This window comes from Microcebus murinus, chromosome 21 (genome assembly GCF_040939455.1).
Source record: "Microcebus murinus isolate Inina chromosome 21, M.murinus_Inina_mat1.0, whole genome shotgun sequence".
Lineage (NCBI taxonomy): Eukaryota > Metazoa > Chordata > Mammalia > Primates > Cheirogaleidae > Microcebus > Microcebus murinus.
The window spans coordinates 28,402,639-28,430,059 of NC_134124.1; the positions used below are offsets into that span (position 1 = coordinate 28,402,639).

Below are 27,421 nucleotides of genomic sequence, written 5' to 3' on the forward strand. Positions count from 1 at the left end.
CAGCCTCCCAAGTAGCTAGGATGATTACAGGTGTGTGCCACCATGCCCAGCTAATTTTTCTATTTTTTTGTATAGGCAGCATCTCACCATGTTGCCTAGACTGGTCTCAAACTCCTGGCCTCAAACGATCCTCCCACCTCAGACTCCCAAAGTGCTAGGATTATAGGTGTGAGCCACCGTGCCTGGCAAACATGTAATTTTAGAATGTGAGATTTTCTTGAGTTGAGGAAATGCAAAATTCTTCCATACACATAAAAAATAAATAACAATATTTTTATAAAGTCCAGCTTCCCATTGGAAAGAACATCACTTTAATATATCAGTCTTCTACATTATATCTTGAATTTTTTAGCATGAAGAGTTTTTTTATTGTATCATTGTGGAAATAAAGGAGAAAATAAATCCTTTTACAGCTCTTTACTTTGGGAGCTCATGTTTTTATAGTTAATTGTTAACAATTGAAGAAATATTTAATGATGTAAAATGTCACAATTTGCAAATAAACTAGGATTTAAAAAGAATTTAATATATTTTAAAGGGTCTTTTAATCATTCTTTTTTGTGTGGAAATTTTGGTGCTCTGACTGCAGAAAATGTATACCAGATGTAAACTTTATATTCTTAACTCCAGATTCTAAAGTAGGGCTCTTCTTTAAATAATGATGCAAGGAACAGAAGAGAATGGTTTTGATGAGAAGGAATGCTGTAGAAAATGGTATAAGGCTGAGACATATTGTAGGATTCATGTCCTACAGTTGTTATTTCAATCTTACTGAAGATTGCAGTTAACTGTTAAGTATCTCATTTTCAATTACCTGATAAAATTTCCCTTTAACCATATCTCCCAGAGAAGTGTCACAAAATTAATGTACACTAAAGAGAGGTAGGTATTACAAAATTATATTAACTAATTCTAAATGTTCAAAGATTGCATATTGACAGAATTATTTCTTTGTGTGAGGTTTTCTGAGGGCTTGGAGCTTGGGAACTGTTAATTTATAGTACAGTAGGGTAGTACGACACAGTGTTTAATAATATGTTTTGTGTCTCATCTTGTGCAAGTCAATTGACTTTGTTATGTCTCATTTTATTCATCATAAAACAGGAAAATAATACTAGCTATCTTATGGAATTATTGAAAAGTTTAAATGAGTTAGTATTTCTGAGTATGTCTAAGAGAGTGCTATATACTACAAAGTACAGTGTGTTAAGGTACATATGTTTATACACAGAGTGTGTCTATATATGTTAAGAATTTTTATGTATTATTCCACTTAAGAATCCAAAAAGTATTAACTTTACAAAACAGTGGGATTGTAAAATTTATAAAAAGTATTCTCACAAGTTTACAAATGAACCTAAGACTGAGAGAGCCCTGTAGTTTGCTCAAGTTCCTAAGTTAGAAATCTAAACTGTGACTAAAATTTGGTTTGCTTATCTCCAAATGTATTCATTTCTCACTAAAGTAATGGCTTTCACACTCTTCACATCATACTGAATAAATAAGAGTAAAGAGAGACCTTAATAGTCTGACTGTGGATGAGATATCTTTATAGTTGTCCCCAGATCTTTGGTGTCCCCAGCATTTTCCCACTAATCTCCACCAGCCCCTTTGTGTTCTCCCTTTCTCTGATCCAACCAACTGACAATTTTGCAATCTCATAGAAAATGCTGAATTTGTGTTTTCAATAGGTTTTTCCAACGCTAAAACACTCTCGTATAGAAATGAGTAGCTCTGGGTTTTAATAGAATCCTAAAACTTATGCAGGGGATTCAAAGCAAAAATAACTCAAAACTCTGCAATGATTTCTAACCACAGAAGCTCTTACATGTTTTGAGTGATGGTGTCTGTCTCCCTAACACAGCTCCAGAGATAAAATCAGCTCTGGGTTACAGAATTCAATGATGTCTTCTTAGTCTTCAATGAGCCCCTTTTTCTATCACTGTCATTAATATGAGAATAAGATCTTTTTTTTTTATCAGTAAAACCTTACCTCTTCTCTAGTTTATATGATAAAAGGAATTAATTTGCAAACATAGTACTTTACATATTAATAGTAACAAATTATTTGACACATCTCTCAAATATTCCACTGAGTGAGACATTCTGATAGGATGGCTCTGTTGAAAAATATTTTGCCACACTGCCCGAAGTAGTGATGTAATGATTGGCACTTTTGACTCTTAAAGAGAAACACGTAGGTTCACTTTTCATTTTGCCTCTGATTTTTTCCTAACTTCTCTTTGGCTTGATCTTCAATCTACCTGTGGCTTAAGTTTGGCTTTAAGTATAACTGTGCTATCTTTTTTAATTTAAATAAGACCCAAAGGCCTCTAATTCTAGGAATAAAGCAGTCACAGAGAAACTGAAAAAGGTGAAGAGGGAAAAAAAAGTGATTGATGTGAAATGGAAAGGAATTTGACAAGAAGAGATACAAATCTTTTCTGTTTCCTATGTTACAAATGTGAACAAATCGAAGATTAAAAATCTTCTGTGCAATTTGCCTAAAGTCCCAATTCATCCTCAGATGTTTTAACACAACCAATTTAAACACTGTCTATTATCTCCTAGGATCAAAAGAATCAATCAACATCTTCTACAGTCTTATGGGTCCTCAATCATGCTTGCCCAAGGCAATGAAAATCAAATCAAAAGCTGCCTCTATGGGTAGGGGGTTATGACTCAATATAACAGAAAATACCGCAGTAGTAAAAATCTTTGCATAAAATGAAAAGTAATTCATGCTCATTGAAAACTATATCCTTCCAGAGATTATGTGGAGATTTTCTCAATCTGTTCTTTTTCCCTCAAAATGAGTTTTTAAAATGTCAACCTGTTATTCTTTCTGAGGCAGAAGATTAATTTTGTAATCAATCCAACCTCCACGTTCTCTTCATTTTGAAAACTAAGTTATGACTTCCATTTAGATAAATTTTTTTTGAAAAATCAGTATTCATTTTGAAAATAATAACTATAATATATAAATATTTAAATGCATGCATATCTATCTTACATTTACCAACATGATTATGTGTGTGGATGTGTGTGTGTGTGTGTGTGTGTGTGTGTGTGTGTGTGTGCATGTCTGGGTGATGGATAGCCAAGGTATTTGTCACAGTAATAGGATTGACTAAAGTATAGAAATCGAAAGGACTCAGGACAGTCTTTCAATCTGCATTTTCAATGCAGCTGGCTAGTTTGATTGCATTGAAGGAAAAAATCTCTAAAATGGTTTATCTGTGGTCTTTCATTGAATATATAGATCTGAATTTTCTGTCTTTCTTATTATTGCCTTTACTTTCATCTGCTGCATATAGAATATATATTAGAAACAACTCAACAAGTAAATTTGAGATTTTAAATCTACCCATTTTTGTGAAATGTAAGGAATCACGTATTTCTATTTGTTTTAGTGAGGATAAAATCCCCCATCAAGCCTGTATTTAGTAGTTAGCTTTCTATGATTTTGACAGCAGTGTGCCCTCAAATCTTATTACTATTGGAACCCTACTTGTTGATTCAGGAAGCAAAAGAAGGAAAATATTAACTTTTGATCCTTTACTAAATGTCTATAAAAATATTTAAATTCTGATGATGATAGTTATATTGCTAGCCACATCTATAGAGTGGAATGGGGGTGAGGTGCTCCCCCAGGCTGCTTCCACACTTTGAAAATAAAATTTGTAGTTACATACGTCTATATTATACCCATATATTTATTGACATTGCACTAAAATCAAGCTTGTGGGAGGGTGCCACCATGAATTATACACGGACTTTTTACTTTATGAGTTCTAGTGTCAACCACTAACAACTGTAATCTGTGTACAATAGCACAACTAAGAAAAGATCAAAATTATATTTATTTCCACTGTTTAAAACCCACCCATAGAACTAACTTTAGAAATAATGATATTGCTAAGTTGAAGAAAGTTTATTTTATTGGCTCACATATATTTAATAATGTGAGCCAATACATGGTTTATTTAAATAGATTTGTTAATTATTTTCCCCAGAGTTATGTATTTCCTAAAATATTTCTATTAATAAAATTATTTGAGGATGGTGGAGGAGGAAGTAGAAGAAAATAAAACATTGAAGACTAAGAAAGTAGAATCCTGGAAATCAAGCTGACTCTGCTTTTAGTCTCCTTAGGAAGAATAGGTCTTGCTTACAAAATAAATTCAAAACCTACTTATCTACCAACATGGGGTGAGGGTAAATAAACCAATGCTTTTAGTAAACACAATACTAGATCTGAATACACAGATTTAAATCATAATGGCTAATCTAGGCTCTAGGCTGAACTCTGGGATGTAAAAATTGCTTTGATTTAGGTAGGAATAAAAATTGCTTGAATTTGATTTATAAAGAATTATCAAAGTTGTGATAATTATTATGTTTTAAGATTTATATGTGAAGCACTGCATGTTTATACCATGAGAAATCCATGCCCCTATTTGTGAATTTCACTTCCAGAGTTTTGTTTTGAATTCCAATATTTAAAGAACAAAGTGAATTTCAAAACAAATTGAATTTACCCTAAATATTACGGAAGCAACGCTACTAAATCCCACTTTGTGTAGTTCTAGAATAATAAAAATCCTTGGACATTTTAAGGTTGGATTAGTTTTATACAATTAGTTGAGGTAAGCCTCAAACTATGGAGACTTAGTTTCTTATACTCTATGTTTCGTTCTTGTATCTAATATACTAGGATACCAGTTATTTCCTGAGGCATTTATATAATGTTATTATTGTATTTTATTTAATGCAGTTAATTTTTAGGTAATTTTTTAAAAAGTATTTTCTGATTATTTCAGAATTTTAAATCCCTTATAAAATATCAAAGGTGAATTTCATTTTTCCCTTAATTCATATTTATGGTAACATTTCTCTGAAAATTGCTAACAAAATGAGAGAGTTTAACGTCAGAGTGAATCAGCACTGGGCACTTGATTTGGCAAAACTATAGCTAGACACATTTGTTATCTACAAAATGTGATAATTGAAGTTTCTATATTTGTAATAAAGTCTTTGTGCTGGAATAGACTTGTAAATGTAGCACCAAAATTTAAATAGTGCAGTAAATTACAGACCTACTGAATGGTCTATTCAACTATTATTTTGTTCACCAAGCCATACAAATTCAGCAAATATAGTGTTTGACATAATTAATTCATATACCAAAAGCACATATAGGAAGAAGCAGCTGAAAAAGACTCACAAAGCTCCTTATTGTGTTTGATGTGCTTTAGGTACATGATCTCATTTCATCTTTACATTATCTTTTTAAAAAGGTATAATTCTCCCTAACAAATATTTATTTAATCATTTGCCAAGGATTAAGCCTATATGCTACAGACAGAGAAACTGAGGCTCAAAAATATCAAATAATTTTCCCAAGGTTAACTAATTAGAAGTACTTGGAGTTGGGATTCATACCAGGAGTGTCTGATTCCTAGCTCTATAATATTTCCGTATGGCATCCTGTAATATTCAAAATAATATTGGAGGAAGATAGATCTGTTCTACCTCTTCTCCTTTTATATCATTTGAATACCACATATTACCTCTATTACTTTCAGTTTCTTTGTGCACCTCTCAAATCAGTAAAAAATAATGTCATTACCTTCATCATAAGCTAGTAAAAGGACTTCCAACATAAACATACCAAGTTTTCATTCTTTCTCACTCCCGCCAGAATCAGAGTTTTTACCCTACTTGCAAGCTAGTAAATGAGCTTGGGATAGTTTCATGGATGCTGGCAGAACACAGAAAACTCCAGGCTCATGAACAAAGGACTTTTTCACACAATAACAAGAAACATGTGCTTCATGTATGCACAGATTCTCCTTTTACCCCATGTTCCATGGCAGTTAAGCACAGTGGTCTGAGTGGATCCTGTGGGTACAAAAAAGTTTGCACAGCAGCCATGGAACAAAGAACTATGGGCATGCGCTTCCTTTATAGCAAGCTCACTCTTTGTCCTGGTGGAGGACATCACCTCATTCTCCAAAATTGCTTACTGTGAATACAACCTTGAAAAATGGCTCTCAAGCAAAGACAGATCCAGGCTTTGATTTCTTGGTAAATTCACCAAGAACATGCAGGGACAGTGAAGGCCATGCATGGCAGGTAGCCTGTGCCCATAACTCCTTCATATCCTCCATTAAATCCTCACTAATCTTGGATTATGTTCACATCCAATTTTCTTAACTATTCTTTCTGTCTTTTCGTACTCCCCTGGCAAAATCTCCTCTGCCCCTATAATAAGCATTGGCAATGACTTGGGTAAAAGGAGAAATAATATCAAATATTAACAAACAAAAAAGAAAGCCATGAAGTTTTAGGAGTGCTATATTTATAATTCATGTTTGGACTTACTTAGGGCATTATTTCACATTTTCTTCTCACTTTTTAAATCAAAGCATTCTTTCCCTCTCATTCTTAGCTAATTAACATGCTTCTTATTTTAGTTGGAAAACAGAAGCAATAAGGGTAGGCCTTCCAAAGGTTTCCACAGCCACATGAACTAACATAATAACAGATGTTTTAATATCCTCTGCCATCACTTCTGTTATTATGAATGAGCTGTCTGTGCTCCTAGCTAAGGGTAAAACTCTCCCTTATGGACTAAAACCCATCTCCTCTGGACTATGCAAGGACATAGTCCAATTACCTGTGTCTCTCCTGCATCATAAACTATCCCCTCTCCTGGATTATGTTCATAAGCATGCAACCACACTATAATGTCTCTCACCAAAAAAAAAAAGAAAAAGAAAAAAAAAAGTGAATTCTACATAGTTATATGGGACACAAGGCTTTTTATTTCTACCTCATTCCTAAAGTAATCACTGAGAATATTTTTTGCATATCCATATATACTCTGTTATAAAGAAAAGACCATGCATTCTGGGATTTTTTTTGGCAGCAAAGAGCACTAAAAATACCCTTTGAAAATTAAACATTTTATTTAATCCTATGGCAGGGTCCTTCCCACCTGCCGCCACCAGATTCTAAGTAGAAATGGAATAGTACATATTTTCTTCTTCTAGAGTAAAGCTCACAAAAACAAGCATAGATATATTGATTCTGATTGTGAGTATTGTGATTGTAAATGCTTAACCTAATGCTTTGCATTTAGTAAACACAAAATAAATGTGTTGATATGTAGAAAGAAAATCATAAAATTCCATATATAAACAAAATATTACTCTTTAATCAGGATTAAATATTATTGAATTACTCATTTTCCAACACCTGCTTCTGTATTTCAACTGTCTTTTGATAAATCTTATTGGATTATAAGTCAAATATCCCCCAAATTCTCCCATGACATGTCAAATTTATTTGCTGAAAATTTTAAAAACTGCTATGTTCTTTCTGTGGCTAAAATCACCCTAAGCAAGTTAAGAAATTTCTTATGCAATGCCTTCTTGTTTTAGATTGCACATGGCTGTATATATTCCCTCAGTTTCATTGTTCTTAAATTTGTTGTTGCTTTTGGAAAGTGTAGTTATAATTGGGTTATGGATATGAGAAAACAGCAACAAAAAAGCTAATACACCAAATTAATCCTCCAAGTTTAAAAAATGAGCATTTTTATTTCATTTTGCAGAAACATGAAGATTGTTGACTAAATAGATAATTTGGGAAAAGAATATTCTCTTCATCCATAACTTTATATAATTTTCATTTTAAAATACTTAAATGAAATCTACCTTATCCCTCTTCTACTCATCACCAATCCCTTCAAAAGTACTTGTACTTTTAAAATTATATTGTTATTTCTCAATTAAGACTAAAACATGCTCTAATTCCTTGCACTTTTGTGAATGGTTTTATGTAGACATGACAGTCAAAGTCATGGCAGCTCAGTGGGGAGTTAGGGTGCAGTTAGAATAAAGCAAATGCAGTATTAGTGATCATACAGGAAACTGGAAAGTTCCAAGAATGATGGCATATTATTCTTTATTTTAGCACTTTGCAGCATGGGCTGTGGAGTTAAATCATTAGTATTTAAATCCTGACTTCCTGGTTATTAATATAACAACCTGGGCTAAATCACTTAACAATTCTATGGCCTGATTTTCTCAACTGTAAAATGGTGATAATAATATAACCTACCTCATAGAACAGTTATTGCTAAATAATTTAATATATATAAAATGTATAAAAGGAATCTTCAAACATATTAAATATGAAATTCTTAGGGAATCAAAAAACAACAGGGGATACAAAAATAAAGACACTAAAGGAATTTAAAGCCTCTAAACAGATATATCAAACATTAAACAGAGCCAAATTTCTTGCTAGATTAACAAAAAGTAAATACTAATGACTTATTTATCTCAGTTCCCATTATTTAATAAATTATGTTAGGCTTTCAACAACCACAACAAAAAAATCACAAGACATGCTAAAAAAGAAAGAGCAAATAACAAAAAAATCACAAGACATGCTAAAAAAGAAAGAGCAAATAGAATCTGAAGAGACAGAGCAGGCTTCACAAATAGACTCAGCTATGACAGAGATATTAAAATTACTTAACAGGAAATTTAAAGTAATTATGATAGAAATGTTAAGGGTTTTAACAGAAAAAGTAGGTGCAGGCAAAAACAGGTGGGTAATATAAGTGTAAAAGTGGGAAATTTAAGAAAGAATCAAAAGAAAATGTTAGAAATTAAAAAAAAAAAAACTGTAACAGAAATTTAAAAAAAAAAAGTTTTTGATGGGCTCAGACTGATAGTGGCCAAGAAAAGAATCAATATGCTTGAAGATATGTCAATAGCAATTTTTTCAAACTAAAATGCAAACATAAAAAATGGAAAAGCCCACAAAAAAAAAAACATAAAAGAACTGTGGGAAATTTTTAAATGTCAAAACCTACAGCAAAAGCCTAATTGCAATAGCACAAAGGGAAGAAAGAGAGAAAAGACCAGTTGAAATATCTGATGTAGAGATGGATATTAATTTTCTAAAATTAATAACAAACACTTAATCTAGGAAGCTCAGAGAAAACCCAACAGTAAAAATTACAAAAAGACTACTCTTATGTATTATCGTATTCAAACTTCAGAAAACCAAAGACAAAAAGAAAATCTTATAAAAAACCAGGGGTAGAGGGGAATTACTTTGCATGTAGAGAACTAGGATAAGAATTTAATAAGATTTTTCATCAGAAACCATACAAGCTAGAAAAGAATGGAGTACAGTATTTAAAACACTGATAGTGGAGAGAAGAAAACCACCTAGAATTATATATCTAGTGAAATTATCCTTCAACGGTGAAGGAAAACTAAAGATTTTCTCAGATAAATAAAAACTGAGAGAATTCATCACCAGTAGACCCACTCCATAAGAAATGTTAAAAGAATTCTTTGGGGGAAGGAAATGATGTAAGTCTGAATTTTGGATGTACATAAAGAAAATAAGTGTGCTGGAGAAAATAAATAAATAAAAAAATAATCTAGATATTTTTAATATCTATATTTAGAATATAAGGTAACAATAATAGCATTGTATGGGTGATTATAACATGCAGATAAATGCAATAGAGGATAGCAATGTTATAAGGGAAGGGAAAGACAGATTTGGGAATACTCTCTTACTGTATAGGTACCTATACTATATATGAATTAATATAATGTTATTTGAAGGTGAATTGGAATAGTTAAAAATTGACAATGCACATTCTGTAGAAACCACTAAATCTTCTTTTAAAAGAAGTATCTACTTGTATTCTCTAAGAGGAGATAAAATAGAGTTATATATAATGATTACATAAAACCAAAGAAGGTAGAAAAGAGAAGAAACAAAGATCAAATGCAATAAATAGACTATAATAATATAACAATTTAAACAGAGATTTTCAGAAATATACAAATAAGATACAATTATTTATTGTCTACATGCCCACTCAAATTCAACTGAAAGAGTAGAGAAAGGAATATTCTGCTTATGCTAATATCACGAAAGCAGGAGTAGCTAGATACAGTTTCATAAAAGCATAATTTAAAACAAGGAAAATTATCAATGATAAAGAGGGCATTACACATTGATAAACAGGTCAATACTCTGAGAAGACACAATTCTCAATGTTTATGCATCTAATAACAAAGCATCAAAATGATGTGGAGCAAAAACAATTAGGACTATAATTAGAAATAGAAAAATCCACTATTATAGTTGTATATACCGGTAACTTTCTTTCATTATAGATTGATAATGCAAGCAAAAAACAGTACAGACTAGCTGACCTTAATAGCATTATCAATCAACTCAATCTAATTGATATTTAAGGAATACTCCATCTAACAATCTAACAACAACAGAATATACATTTTTTTCAAGTTTGCAGAAATATTTGCCAAGATAGGCCACATTCTCTACCATAAAATATACCTTAACACATATAAAAGCTTAGCTACCATACAAAGTATGTTCTCATACAAACATGAAATTAAGTTAGAAATCAATATCTGAAAGGTAGCTGGAAAATCTCCCCAAAATTTAACAGTAAACAACATACATTGAATAAACATGGATCAAAGCAATCTTAAGAGAATTTTAAAATATTTTAAACTAAGTGAAAATAAAAATAGAATTTATCAAAATGTATGGGATGCAATAAAACTGGTGCTTAGATAGAAATTTATAGCTTTAAATTCCTAAATTAGAAAAGAAAGAAGATCAAAAATCAATTATCTAAGTTTTTACCTTAAGAAACTAGAGCAATTTAAGCCTAAGCAAGCAAAAAATGAACAAATAAATAAACATGAAAGCAGAAATCAATGAAATTAAAACAGGAAAATTCTCTAAGAAGACATAAAAAACACAAAAAAACCCAACAAATATAGAAAATCAACAAAGCCAAAAGCTGGTTCTTAGAAAAAATCAATACAATTTGTAAATATCTATCCAGGGTAACCAAGAAATAGAGAGAGAACACAAATGAACAATATCAGACATGAATGAAGTATCATTACTCCTGAGCCCACTGGCAATCAAAACCCAACAATGGAATTATATGAATAACTATATGTCCTCAAATTTGATAACTTATATGAAATGGACCAGTTCTGTATAAGACACAAGCTACTGTGGTACTAAGAGAGAATTTTAATGTATGCAAAGCAAAAAAAAAAAAAAGTCATTTAGGAGACAGAAGGCTATCTGGATGGAAGGCAGAAATGACAAAGCAATCTATCACAAATGTATAAAAAACCTTCCTAGAAGGAAGGGGAAAAGGAATAGCTTAAGTGACCCTGGAAATAAGTGGAGTCTATAAGGCTAAAGGCAAAAGAAACCACATAAGAACTCTACTCTTGCTGGTAAAGTTCTCCACGGAGGTATGGCTTAGAAATTCTAATACTATGGTATATGCACACTGGAATTGGACAATTAAGTAAATAGAAGACAGGTAGTGACACGAGGTTCTCATTGTTGATGTGGGATTTTACAAATAAGCCAAAGAAGGAGGTTCCAATAATCTGTGTGGTAATGGATTATAATTGGAGATATCAGCATAAACTGGTGTTTTGCTTAATATAGATATGATTGACTAAATGCAGAAATCTTTATAAATCCACAGTTCTGTAGACACACATATATATTTCCTTGCTCTGTCAGCTGACAGGATTTGTTTTGGATATCAGCACATTTGTTCAAAACCCAAATACAGAACGAAAACATTTTTATTCCACATAACATCTCTGTTGATATGTGCAAAATGTGTATTTGCCACATTGCACAAATAATTAAGCAATTATAATCTTTTCTATGTCATAATATTAGAATCTCTTTTGTGTTGATGAGAAAAAGATTAAATTTCAAAATGGCACTGAGAATATAAACAGAAGTAATATGCTAACAAATAAAGATATTTTAATTAATGATATTTCCAGGCTACCATAAATACTATTTTCTCTGAAAACATTTCATATGTGTATATACACATATATGTAACTAAACTGTGATCTCCTCTGCATGCTCACTTATAAATACTCAGTGCCTAGCATAAAATAAAGTGCAAAAACAAAAGCTTTGGGAAAAATAAATATATGAGTAAATACATGAATAATACATGCAGTGAAGGTCAGGAAATATATTTTTATATGCTGGAAATGAGGTTGCTGCTGAATTTCAAATCAATTCTATTATTGATTATCTCAGTTTAGTATCTTCATTCACCTTTCATAGAATGTATGTGTGTGTATGTATATGTTCATATACATATAATAGGTAGATAAGGATCGATTTAAATTTATATATGGCATTATTTACAAAAGTACTAGACAACTATGAAAATAATTTTAAATGGTTGCCAATTGTACTTGCTGAATCAAATGTAGTATTATATTCAACTCTTACAAATTGGCCAATTTTATGAAAAATACTTGGCCATTGCATTAATATCTTCCTTTGTAGTAACATTTCCACTAGGGGGTGCAAAAGGGAACAAAATTTAGGTTTATCTCATATTCTATACTAAAAATTAATAAAGAAAACTTGAAGCTATAAGTTAAAATTATTTTTACAGTTCTAAGAATTATTAAATTTAATTGGATTATTTATGGTGTGAAAATAGCTTTATTTAGCTATTAATAGGTTGGGGGAGGTAGTGCTATATAACAAAGTGTTTAAAGATGGTCCCTGTGCAGGCAAAGCTGGTTTTTAATTTGGCTTTAGTATTCACTGTTGGATTTCATAGTCAGCAAGGGGCTTAGGAATTGGGAAGCCCGTTTCTTTAACTCCAAAATGTTTTCAGGAACCCACCACCAATCCCAGATTCTGTTGTTCACAGATATCTGTTGGTACCCCTCAACTCCCAAATGTTTGGTAGGTTTCTTCTCTGGCACCAGTCATAACTCTCAGATGCTTTTCTGCACCATCCAGGATGTTATTTCCAATTTCCAACTATCCTACAGTTGTTTGTAAGTTTGTTTTTGAGACAGAGTCTCGCTTTGTTGCCCAGTCTAGAATGAGTGCCATGGCGTCAGCCTAGCTCACAGCAACCTCAAACTCCTGGGCTCAAGCAATCCTGCTGCCTCAGCCTCCCGAGTAGCTGGGATTACAGGTATGCACTACCATGCCTGGCTAATTTTTTCTATATATATTACTTAGCCAATTAATTTCTTTCTATTTATAGTAGGAAACAGGGGTCTTGCTCTTGCTCAGGCTGGTTTCGAACTCCTGACCTTGAGCAATCCTCTCGCCTCAGCCTCTCAGAGTGCTAGGATTACAGGCGTGAGCCACCGCACCTGGCCCATCCTACAGTTCTAACCTGTGGTTCAGACCTATTCAGATCAAATTCTCATACTGCATGTTTTAGAGTTATCACCAATACTCTCCCAAATATGTTCAGTAGCTGAAACCATTAAGATTTCCTGGAGAATCAGATCTCAGCCTTTTGAAAAAATGTTCACCACTCATGATTAATCTTTAGCCTTTTCTCCTTGAATCATGATGTTTTTGTTTCTCGTGTCACAGATGGGCTCAGGTCCAGAGGAAAACAGATATGACTTCTGATGATCCTGTGAAATTTGTATCATGTCCACTGGACTTTAAGCTTATTATTCCTCTCTTTTATACATTCAAACATCATATCTCATATACAGAAGGTCCACCAATCCTCAGCAAGTAGTGCCGTGAATTCTTGTTAGGAAGAATAGTTGACATGATGCTGAGAATCACCATCTGATTGGTGATGCTCAGCAACTAGAAGCTTTTGAGAGCAATATTGGCTCTAAATTCTCTGATTTAGTGGGCATTGATGGGCTAATGCCAAAGTTCCCGGTGCCCCACAATGTATCCTTTCATGCCTATAACAAAACATCCTTCACATGACATGGAGAAAACTGCCGTGGAACATGGGGCTGCCAACCATTCTTCAACATTAAGAAATCAATGTCTCTCCTCCCCAGTGGCGCAGTGTCATTTAGATAGGACTCCCAACACATAGCTACAATAAAGCACTATATCTATTTTGTGTAATGTTTGATCTATGATTAGGAGCCAGACAGATCCATGTATACTTAAGCTTATCTCAACAAAGGATATTTAGTTGCCCTTTTGCTTCTGCTCAGAGTACAAAGCCAGCTCCTTACCATTCTATCAGTCACTGGTCATGTTAAAACAAATTCTCTCATTTTGTATCACAGGTATTCATAGTAGATTTTCCAAAGTCTGAAAGGGCAGGACCTTCATATGTAGATTTAAAGAAAAACACAGGCTTTCATTAACATTTTCAAATTTCCTTCCACTTTTAGATCATAATTATTTAAACAGTGTTGTCTGTGGGTACAATGTAAGCTATTCAGGTGATGGGTATATTAAAAACCTAGACTTGTCTGCTATGCAATTCAGGCACGTAACAGAAAACCACCTGTACCCCCTAAATCTTTTTTTTTTTTTTTTTTTTTGAGACAGAGTCTCACTCTGTTGCCTGGGTTAGAGTGCTGTAGTGTGAGCCTAGCTCACAGCAACCTCAAACTCCTGGGCTCAGGCGATCCTTCTGCCTCAGCCTCCCAAGTAGCTGGGACTACAGGCATGTGCCACCATGCCCAGCTAATTTTTTCTATTTTTTTTTAAGGAGAGACAGGGTCTTGCACTTGCTCAGGCTGGTCTTGAGCTTCTGAACTCAAACGATCCGTCTGCTTCGGCCCATCAGAGTGCTAGGATTACAGGCGTGAGCCACCACACCAGGCCCCTAAATCTATTTAAATTAAACAAAAAACAAAAACAAAAACAAGACATCAAAAAAAATGAAAATTTAAAAAATGTAATATGTAAGTTATCTGGACAGTAATATGCAAGTTCAGAACCAAAGCAAGTGTACTATTCTTTGTAATAGATAGTACTTGCTCTCCAAAGTTTATACAAATGTTATTACCTTTTGAAGAAGCCACAGGAAGATGAATGTCAACAAATCAGAAGGTATAATGGTGTATTTGGGCCAAAGCTACATATAATAAAAGAGACTATATTTTTAACTGTTGAAATACTACAGAATATTATAGTATTTAGTTAGACTATACTTTACAAAATGCTTGATGCCTCTGAATAGCAAGGATATTAACTTAACTAATGATCCTTTAAATGGGTATGTAAAATATAATTTAAGCTACTTGCAACATGCAAAAGAGAGGCATCATTTGTTACTGCCAAAAGTCACTGGCATGTGGAAATCAGAAAATCATTAGCCTTGATAGAAATAGCTTAATACAACAGGGAAGAGAACACATTATTTAGAGCAGTTAAATGACAATTGATGCAACCACTGGTGAAATGCAGGGGAAAAAAGTGGATATGATTTAGTGAATGATAAATTCTGCACTTAGTATTTATGCATGCGAAGGAACGGAAATCTTTGCTCATTAACCAAGGCACTTAGTTTGTGAGCCAAAATGCTTCAGGCTGTAGCCCTAATTGTCATAAATGTTTATCTCTGTGCAAGTTTAATTTAGGCTTAAGAAAAAAAATGTTATCCTGAGTGATGAATATTCTACATTTTTTTTTCATCTTCCTCATCAGCCTAAGCCAGTTAGCTCGCATTCTTGCTTGTGTCCTTTCTCCTCCATTGGGGTCCTCCATGCTACAATTAATCTCTCTCTTTCTCCCATTATGCCCCACTCTTTTACATCTATTATAACAGTGTGCCTAATGGTATATTTACAGGCATATCCCATGGAGCACTGCCTTCTAAAGCACTGATTTTTCATAGCTGTTTAGTGGAGTGTCATACTGTGCTGTCCTCAGTTTGAATGGCACCTGCCAATCTGTTTTGTTTATACTCTTGAATCTCTTTGCCATTAACATGCTATTTTCTAGCTGACCATGTCTTTGATTCTCAGCAAATATATTGAACGTTTCTCAAAGTATAGCAAACATGGATTACTCTAATGGTGTAAAAAGAAGAACAGCATGCAGCATTACCTGTGTGAGCCTTAGGCGGAAGTGGACTATGCTGTGGGGCCTAGCCACGCTGCCACCATGTGAACCTGTAAAGAGTAAGAAGTCAGTTAATTGGCCCATACTTTTATGTTAATTGCCTTTTAAATCACTTTGGAGCCCTGTGTGGTAGCTAGCACCTGTAATTCCAGCTGCTCCAGAGTCTGAGTTGGGAGGATCCAGGAGTTTGAGGTTGCAGTGAGCTATAATTGTGCCCCTGCACTCCAGTCTGGGTAACACAGTGGGACCCCATCTCAAAAAAAACCCAACAATATCACCATGCAGGAAACAGAACAGATTTTTATAGGGGCTGTCATGCCTGATTTATTTATTACTGACATTTATGCAACTGCCACTTATGCCATTATTTATGTATGTACTTGTATGCTCTTTAATGCTGAGAGCCCCCCAAAACAGGAATCATACCTCAGTGGTAAAAGTCTTAACTGTGTATAAAGGGCCCAACTAAGGAACACCAAAATGTGTAGAGGACAAAATTTAGCATCATAAATGCAAAAACAAACTAAGAATTAGAAACTGGAGTGCCTACACGTTTAAAGCAAGCAGTAGCTACTGAACTATGACTGTTCCCACGAAGTAATGTAAATATAGTTTTCTCTTGCCTTTCAATTTTTCAAGAAAAGCCAAAATCTGATTATTACATTTTTAAATGTTGATTATACTTTAAATTATAGTGATTTTCAATATCGTATAGTTCTAACAAAATAATTCTGTGCAAGAGACACAGTACATGGGGCACCTGTTTCTGATTTCTGCCATGACCATTCATGTCCTGCCCCACCCTTTCTGTCTCCATTCCTTCTTTTACTTCTTGTTTCATTCACTCCTTTTGTTTATACGTGTGTGTGTTTGTACATGTGTATGTTCATAAGTACACGTGTCAAACTTATATAAAGTCATAATATGCAATAAGGTTTAAAATCAGATATAAGAAATACAAAAAATAAGGAAATAATGTGATTAAAGAAAAAGTGTAGATGAATATAAGATGAAAAGAAAGAAAAAATATAGATATATTAGTAAAATAGATATATAGATATAGTAAGAAAAAATATAGATGTTGTCTGGGAGGAATATTGACCAATGTCTAGGTGTTGTATGGTATGATTGTGGAACAACTTTGGGTTTTTTTTGTTTGTTTGTTTGTTTTGTTTTTTTTGAGACAGTCTCACTGTGTTGCCTTGGCTGGAGGGCTGGAGTGCAGTGGCATCATTGTAGCTCATTTCAACTTCAAACTCCTGGGCCCAAGGGATTCTCCTGCCTCAGCTTCCCAGAGTTGTAGGATTACAGGCATGAGCCACCATGCCCCACCTAGATTCAACTTCAATCTTTCCAATGACAAATCAAAAAGACAAATCCAACCAGCTACAAGATTGACAACTCCTTTCCCCCAACCCCCACCAAACTCAAACAACAAAAATTTTACTAATTTCTAAGGAGAAGCATAGATTTTCCTAGTACTGAATTTTTAGATAAAATAAATTTTCCTGTGTAATATCACACATAATGTCCTCTCAAACATGTCTATAATAAATATGAGTTTTCTAGGATCACCTTTATTGTATTCCTCTGTTCAGGATAAGTCATATTAAATACAAAACTTAACTTTTTAAGTTAAAGAGTTTCAATGATTTCAATGAGGTGACAAAACTAATGAAAATCAGGTACATACCTAATAACTGGATTAGTCTATCAGAGAAATGAAGAGAGTATATATTAATATAACTTAAAGATATTTACTAATTTTTGAATGCCTAGAGACCTTACAAAAGTTTTTTGTATATATAAAATGCTCTTGAAAGTGTAAGGTACAGAACTGAATTAAGTATATATTAATATTTGATTGTGGTTTGTAAAGAGAAGCATCTCAAAATACAATGCAATGAATTTAAGAAACAAGCATTTATACCATACTGCTTACAATGCAATTAAGCTGAACTTTTAAAAGGGTTTTAATATTTCATGGACCTCTCACTTGCACAATTAGAAATATATATCCACTCTATAGGCCAACAATTATTAGTTATAATTATAAAAAATGCTAGTATACAGTAGCAGAAGGCATCCGATGATTTTTATGAGTATTTCTTTTAGTTAAGGATCAACTCTAGAATATCTTTTTATTTTATATTTTGAGGGGAACAAACAAACCCAAACTCAGAACTCTAGACGTAGCCCCAACCACAGCACCTACAGAAGGATAAGCACACGTGGCCATGCAAGTTACACACCCTCACCTTAAGGGGCCCAAGTAATTGACAATGGGTAGACACTTGCCCAGGAAGAATATAGCCCATTCACTGACCAACTGGTCAATTATAAATGGATTTTTCTCTCTCACACATGTAAACTAATAAATCAGAAGGAAGTTTATGCTAGAAACTTCCATTTTCAAATATACATACATTGGTGATATGTAACCAAAGAAAGTTAATCTCCAGAGAGAAGCAAGAGAACAGAGCAAATGGTATGGAGAAAAAAGGGTAACTATGTTACTCTTGGAAAATGGAGAAAAATAGTTCTTGGGGCTCAAAGCCAACAGCCTGTACTAGGAGATTATCTGGAAATTTTTCCTCCACACCTCCCCCCCCCCATACACATTCACTTACACAACTACTTAGGCAAGCTTGAGTGATTATTACTTTCTCGTTATTAATTAAATGATCAGGCCTGGCATGAACTTGATAAATCCATTTAAAAGGAAAATTGAAATAATGCATGAAGTAGTAGAGTAAAAATAAAATGTGTGCATATGGTTTTTCAGAACAATAGTCATGAGTGATATCTAATTGTAAAGAAACGCAATTTGTTATTTATGCTTAGTGCTCAGAAAAGCTGATTTTGGAAATCCTGGGACTCTGTTTGAGATCAGAGGCGGCCTGTATTTATACTTGGCTTGCTCAAGTTAGGACCTGTTCTCTGTAACATGGCAACACTTCTCATAACCCTTTTTACAAGATTGTGAACTGTGCTAACGTGTTCAGCTTTATAATATTCCTCTTCATCTTCAGAAAGTTGAGCAAGGCAGCAGCTTTTTAAGACTATTCCCCTACTCAGCTTATTTTAGTTTAGTTCTCTCTCAGTTGGAATTCATTTCTATGATATTAATATATATTATCTTTCCATTGCTTTTATACTTAAACAACCTACTTTGTAACAAACCGTAGATTTCCCATAAAAATTGTAGAGGATTTTTAATTGCTTGGTGTATAAAGAAGTAAAGTTTTCCTTTTAATTTAGTAAGGGAAAAGTTTGAGACATGCCCTATTTTTGTGTATTTGTTGATTACCCACATTCTTTTTTTATCTTTGAAATTCAAATTTAGGATGTAATCTATATGATGGTCTCTCTATACTAATTTTGGCTAGTGAAGATTCTTTTGATCTATGAACTCAAATATTTCTTCAGCTGTATAAAATATTATTCTATCAATATATTTCTTTACTTCTAAGAATGCAGTGTTTTATCTATAATTTGGAGTTTATAAAATTAGCGTTTGCTTTGCAATTAACCCCCAAATCTTGCCAGCTTTCAGGCATAATAGTAAATCATGGCATAGTTATCCTTACCTGTGCTGATATGAGTTAGTCCCACATGTAAGGAATCTGGTGATCAGTGTTTTCCTTTGGATGACATATTTGGTAGCTAGACCAACAAAGTAGTTAATTTTTAGTGGAAATTAGTTTTTTTATTATTATTTCAAATACACCTTTAGATTATCTCTCAAGTGCTAACCAATGCTACTAAAGGTGTCAATGATTACCAAATTTAAAACAGATCAGAAGGGGGAAAGTTCTGTAAGAGCCATGTAGCAAATATTTTAGGCCTAGAGGCCATAACATCTCTGTAGCAACTACTCAACCCTACCCTTAGAGGGGGAAAGTAGCAGCCAAGGACAAAACACAAAGGAGTGGGTGTGGCAATGTTCCAGTAAAATTTATTTATAAAAACAGGTGGCAAGCCAGATATGACCTTCAGGTCATAGTTACCAACCTCTAGGCAACTTTCTAAAACCTGGAGAAGGTGTCTTGGCCAATGTGTTTATAAAGAACTCTCACTCAGGCATTGAATATCATTCTATCAAAAGTTTCCAGCTGAATTTCAAATGAGGATATTAGTGTTCAGTGTATCATAATTCAATTGCATAATTAATCATATTATTTATAGAAGTTTCATTTTTCTGTCTTATGAAGTATTTTTTTTGTTTCAATGTTATTGAAACATTCTCTTATCTTAGCCTTGAATGAAAAGAGATCAATCTAAATATTTTTCCAAAAATAGGAAATGCAAATTCTCTTCAATTCTCCCAAATAGCCACTTTTTAGATGCAAGATGTATGGGTATGCTAATGTATTTATTGATATGCAAAGCCCAATACAATTTTCTTGTGTTCTTTAGTCTTTATTTATTGTGTGTATCTGATACAGTTTGGATGTTTGGTCCCTCCAAATGTCACTTTGAAATTCCATCCCCATTATTGGATGTAGGGGCTGGTGGGAGTTATTTGGGTCATGGGGGCAGATCCCCCATGAATGGCCTGGTGCTGTCCCCAGGATAATGAGTGACTTCTCTCACTTTATTAGTTCATGGGAGAGCTGGTTGTTTAAAAGAGCCTAGCACCACCTCCTTCCTCACTTGTTCCTTCTCTCACATGTTACATGACTGCTCCCCCTTCGCCTTCGGGCTTGATTGGAAGTTCCCTGAAGCCCTAACCTGAAAGAGATGCTGGCATGATGCTTCTTGTACAGGCTGCAGAAACCTGAGCCAAATAAACCTTTTTCTGTTTATAAATTACCTGGCCTCAAACAGCACCAAATTTATAGTAGCACCAAACTGAGACAGTGTCTTTTTACACAAGGAGACAATTCATTGACCCACTCACTGATCAATCACATTACCATGAGTAGTATATTTTTTGTTTGTACAAAATTTGAACATTTCTTTTACTTCCCAGAAATACTAATTGGAAAATTTCAATCATAAGAATGTACTCCATGGGTCACATTTTGAAATCTGGGGACTCCATATCCTTGGACATAAATCAACTAGTCCTAACATTTTTTTTCCCCCTAACAGCATTGGATAAGCTATAAATTCTATTCACCAAATTGGTGTTAGCAAAGCACTATTAATGAAAATAAAGATAAAGATGAGAAGGCATTAAACAGTTTTTCCTGCTAGAGAAAGCCTATATCATAGGATAAATAGTAATTTTCTTCCGCTTTTTAATGAACAACCAATGTCTTCTAAGTACTAATAATTCAATAACCCGTGTGGGCAAATATCATTGTCATATGGCCTTTTTCATTTGGTGTGCCTGCTAAACTTTCACAGGGCTCCTTTTGAGTTCTCCTTACTAAAATGTTATTCTCATATATTGCATATTTAAATTATTAGCACAATTGAAACTCAGTAATTTTGTGATTCTAAGAGTGATATATAATATAGAAATGTGGCAAGGTGTGTATTACCATACTCCACACTTAACAGGTTTTTTTTCTAATGAAAAAAAATAACGTAAATGATTGTTATCGCTACACATAGTCTAGATAATCCACTTCTGATAAATAAATATCATTAATTATTGAGTGTTCAGTATGTTTCAATTAGTTCTATAATGTGTGATCAATTCAAGAATGTAAATATATTCATACATGTTGTATCTAATAACATTTTAAAGAACACTTAAATTGGCATTGTTGATATTTTCAGCTCCCTTGCAACCGTTGATGAAATTTATATGTATTTAAGACATTGTGCTAAAAATGGTATGTCATTACATTATAAAAATAGAAAAGAAAGATTAAAAGGGTTCCATTCCTAACTTATATTCATATCTTATTTAAACATTTGTTATAGTAAATAAAATTAATCATTAAAAAGTATACATATTTTAAATTCAGAATTGAAAACATTTTATTTATTATTCTAGTTAATCCTACATATTAGAGTTTTTTTTCTCTTGGATTCTTCATGGCAATGCTTTGGTAAGGAGACTATTTCCCTTAAGGTCCAGCTGTTCCATAGTCACTAGTTAGTATGGCCCTTTAGGCCAATAAACATTTGTAGGATAGATACAGAACAGGATTGCTCTAGAAAATCATGCCTTACTAGTTTCCAATCCAATCAGGTTCAAATCAGATTTTCCCTCTTTTACGTTGTAGAGTTTGGAAAGCTACAGATAGAATTTCAATATCCACCTGCAAAATCTACCCTATTAGTTAAGATTCTTATTTTGTTTGGCACAGAAACACAAATAAAATTGGCTTATTCTTAAAAGTAAATGTACCGTAAGACCTCTAGTTCATTTATGAAAATCCAAGATAGCAATGTTACTGTGCCATGAAATCAGAGAATGAAAACTTTTTCCTGACTTTCATCTTTGCTTTTGTGTGGGTATATTTTTATTAAAATCCTCTCACTTCAAACTCATTCTGCAGATACTTCCAACATCACCTCAGATTTTGATGTTATCATTCAGACCTTTAGGGAGATGCCAACTTGCTTTGAGTCTCAAGTCCAAAAATTTCAGGTGTGACAATCTTTGGCCCAGCTTGGATCAATGTTGATTCTGGAACCAATCAAGAGCTTCCTGGGGGTACATCACACTGGAAAATAATGGCTTCTATTGCAGCCATGTGTGATGTCATGAGAAATAGTTCATAAAAGAAGGATATGGTAAATCTCTGAAGAAGGGTAGGTTCTCTCAGAAAAATAAGTATGTATGTGCTATTAGTCTATGCATTTAATGTGATTAAGATACTTAATATTAGCAAACAGTATAGCAAGCAGTAATCTACTTGGTTTGATTTGAAGGAGACTAAGAGGCTTTCTTATTCAATATTATAACCCCTGACAGCTGGAGAAACTAGTATTAATATTATTAGGTGACTCAAAATTCATTGCATTATCCTTAGACCTGATCTAGTCTAGTACCATGAGTTTTATATGAGGAAGCTGAGAACCAAGGTGATTAAGTGATTATCCAATATCACCTTATTTGTAAGTGCCACAAACCGCTATTATCCAGTAACAAACTCACATATTAATTCCTTCTTTGAAATTGGAGATTTTTATTCATTCTAGTATTTCTCATGACAGAATGTTAAAAGTTTGGTCTCCAGATTACCTGCATAAGAATAATTAAAAATATAGGTTTGTGGGCAGGGGACCCCCTACCCCCTAACACTGAATCACAAACTTCATTGATTATGATCTGTGAAACTGCATTCTTAACTAAATCCTTGGATGATTTTTATGTATGCCAAAGTTTGAGAATATTGCAATGTTGTATTCCCAAGCCCTTGACAGAGAGGAATTAGTTGAAAAATAACTGAAAGTAACATAAAACTAGGAGGGACTAGAAAGATAACCAACGAGTATCCCAAAAGTGATGGAAAAAGTAAAAGAAAGACCTTCTTGATCTACTCCAGTTTTTTCCCCATAGAATGACTTCATTATTGTTATTTTCCCATTGAAATAATTAAACTGCTCTTTCTACACACTAGAGAAGGTGGTGCTGACTTTGAAAGATATTTTAAATGGTAACCTTAAGTAATTGTCAATGTATAGGGTCCTCATATTGCCAGTTGAACAGTATCGGTGTTATTTATAAAATGATATTCTGTAACCATGTTTTTCCTAACTACTAGTATTGCATGCATTTGGGTCATCCCATTGGACTAAATTTATATGCATCTTAATGTTTTATGGTTACACTCTAATATTACAGAAAATAAAATGCATAAACTCATATAAATCCTGTAGATGATTTTCTTTCCAAGTTTTAAATGATTGGTCTTTGCTGTCTAATTACAGAGGTATAAAAATTTAATAGCAATTCATATGAACATTATTGTAGTGTTACTTGCATTTCCATAACTCATTCTTTCTGGGGGAGTTTAAAGATTAACTTGATAGTTTAAATTTTACTGATATATTTCCTTCTGCTATAAAGGCAATTCTTTGTGTGTTTGTTCTCTGATGCAATCTGGAATAAAATGAAGTAATCTTCAGCTCTAAAAATATAAAAAATAAAATGCATGAATCACTAAATCTTCAAGGTTGTTTCACATCTGAGAATTATACTGTAATTTGTTTTTTAGTGACAGCATGCAGCTTTCTGTATCTATATATCTTTAAATTTTACAAATATAGTAAGGTTAAAAATTCTACATTTCAAATTTGATGCATAGTAAAATATTTAAAATATTAATAATACATTAGCCTGAATTGTCTTGATTTTTATGCTTTATGTAACAATTCATTTTTTAAAAGCTTTAGAATACCAGTTTGTGGCATTAACTACATCTTTTTCATGTTTTTAAAAATACTTGTCTGTTTACAAAAACATGAATCCAACTTTGTGAATATATAATCAACCTTTGAAATTCACTTCATTACAATGGGAAAAAAGATTGACTAACTCATATCTCTCTACTTAACTTTTGTATTCCATAAATTTGAGAAAGATTTAAAGTATTTCGTTCTCCAGAATATCTCAAAGTCTAAAAGCAAATAAGCAATTTTAAATTATGCCATCAAATAACTTTATTACACATTTTTTTAATTATACTAAATTTTGAGAGATCTCAAAATTTACATAGTAAAAACCTGCTCAAGCAGTCCAGATTTTTATGTTATAGGATATAATTGAAGTGACTGATATCAAGACCAACATGTTATAATGTGGAAATTGGGAAATGTAAGTTCTATATGTTGCGTTACTTTTGAAATTCTATTCCAAGGAAGCCCAGACTTCCATAGTGAATGAGTAAAGATGTCTGTGATCTTTTCCTTAGAAGAGTATAGACTGAATACTAGAAAAAATTTTGCAAAGAGTCTAGAGATGATTAATTGGGAAAATATCACCCGTATGTATCACTTTGTTTACTGCTTCTTTTATAAGTTCATATCTAAAGAAATATTAGTTTCATTTTCTTTGCTTCTTTTATGGTTTTCCAGACCTAGAAGATACAACCACATATTTCATCATATTTAGAGCTTTAGAATGTCTCTTTTAGATTCCAGAAAAATATATACATACATGATTATTAACAACATGCATTATGAATAGTTTATTCATTTTAATGTACAAGCTAATACTGGTTTGCATTTCCTAAATAACATGATTATTTTGACCTTTGCAAATTCATAGTCAAATGGCACTGCAGAGCATTTTCTAATGTGTTTTAAATCATTTACAGTTTAAAAACCATTTATCTCAAAACTTTAAACGTTTTCACCTACTGTGTTATAAGAAAGCTTTAAGATTATATTTAGATGCATGTTGGAGATGCCTCAGAAAAAGGTATATTAGGCTGGGCATTGTGTCTCACACCTGTAATCACAGCTTTTGAGAGGCCAAGGCAGGAGGACTGCTTGAGGCCAGACGTTCAAGACCAACAAAAGGAGCAATATAAGGATATCCCATCTCTATAAAAAACAAAAAATTAGGCGGGCACAGTGATGCATGCCTGTAGTCCCAGCTACTCTTCAGGATGAGACAGGAGGATCCCTTGAGCCCAGGAATCTGAGGTTGCAGTGAGCTATGATAGCACCACTGTGCTCCAGCCTGGGTGATAGAGACCCTGTCTCTATTAAAAAAAAAAAAAAAGAAAGAAAGAAAGAAAGAAATGAAAAGGAAAGAAAAGAAAAGAAAAGAAAAAAAGTTATATCAGAATAAAAAATAAGTAGCCACCTGTCATAGAACATCTTTCCTATCATAAAATATATTTTTATTATAATTATATTCCCAGTCAGTTTTATCCTGTTAGGGGCATATGCCAAATGTAGGAAAGTTTCCCAGAATACCACCTGTTTACAATGTGATTCTCACTCTTTCTGCCTCCCACTGGCTAGCTTAGGCAGAAGTGCTTCTCCTGATCATAGCACAATCAGCAGTACTGGACGTGCGCCTGACCATGTGTTCTGTCCCGGACAACTCTAGTAGATGCAGGGTCTTTGAAAGAGCTATTCACAGCCAGCAGCTCAGTTTCCAGGGCAGATCACACACCCACACCCACACCCAAACACAGATCTTTGACAGCATTCATCACTGAAATATCTTTTTCTAATAGAAGTAGATTGATTTTCTTAGATAATTATATTTTGCAGTGAAGCTATGAGAATAAGTTGCAAGCACAAATATATTATGCAGCATGGGGAATTGATACCTGCGTACTACCTGGTTTTGCTACTTCTGTTGCTGAAAATTGGGAGATCCCAATGTATTTGTTCCTGTTTAGATTAACCGCGTCATCTGTTTCCATTATCTTTCAAGTAAGATAGTCTAGAAGGGAGACCTTGTTTACAAATGGTACTTAAAATTTTTGCCACTAATTTCTAATTGTGGTGGGCTGATGCGGGTTCAGCATTTGAGTCAAATGCAGAAGGTATGGAAGTCAGGCTGAAAGGTGTTAATATCCCAGCAATGACCCTAACAGGCTATGCTGTATTGGATAATTCAACTAACCTCTCACAGCTGAATAATAGTATGCAGGGAGAGGTGCATTTTGAAAATGAAAGAAAATGCTATGCATAAAGTGCTGAGCATAGTGTTGGCTCATGGTTTTTATCCTCATGTATATAAGTGCCTTATTCCCTATCTCTCCCTCAAAATGTGTTGCACGAATGGAGTTGCCTGGCATGTCATAAATTTCTGGCATTAAGTTTATACTGCCTTTGAATAATTAGCACCTTCTCACACTTTAAAGTATAAATCTAAACCTTATGAGGTCAGTTTCACCTTGTGAGAGAAGAATCTGAAATTTTATCAGTTTAGTTGCTGACTTAATAGTCTTTAAGTGCCTGGTTTTCCAAATTTCTGCAAAAAACAATGGTATAGAATTTATTTATCACCTTCATCTTAAATGATCCCCCAAATAACAGTCATAATCTAAGAATTAGACAAAAGCATCTTTGGTGTATTCAGTGCTTTTTTTTTTTTTTTTTCTCAGAGTGGAAATCCTAATTTCTCCTACACATATGTTTGAATGCCACCAAAGTAAATTTTAATGAGGGCTGATATTTGAAAAGTTATATAATCTTTCTCCTTAATGTTTCCCCTCTGGCTTCCTCTTCTTAATGAAGAAAAAGATCACACATACCCCCCTATAGCACAGAGCCACATATCTTACTTTGGCATGTAATATGTCATTTGTAATTTCTAGGCAATATTTTACAATATTTTTCACACATGCCTGATTTTAAATTTTTGAAAAAGAGATGATATTCTCCTTCACTAGTGTTTAAAATTTCAAATTATTTTAATTGCATAAACACGTAAAAGATCAAAGCAGTTACAGTATTTCACATTCTAATACACCCCATCTCTTCCTTTTCCTTGGAATCTCCTTTGCCGTTTGAGAATCACAACTCTAGATTTTGTAGTTTTAATATGACACCTTCAACACATTTATGAATTGATCATTACTCTTCTGAACAC

General features: G+C 33.3%; 1 long non-coding RNA gene and 1 other non-coding gene across 2 annotated transcripts in view; both read left to right on the forward strand.

Annotated features, from left to right (window-relative positions):
- Nucleotides 1–27,421, forward strand: part of LOC109729976 (uncharacterized) — a 1,977,473-nt gene that overhangs the window by 546,611 nt on the left and 1,403,441 nt on the right. The gene's annotated exons all lie outside the window — the stretch shown is intronic.
- LOC142863440 (small Cajal body-specific RNA 15) lies at nt 4,096–4,211 on the forward strand. The gene has a single exon (XR_012914206.1).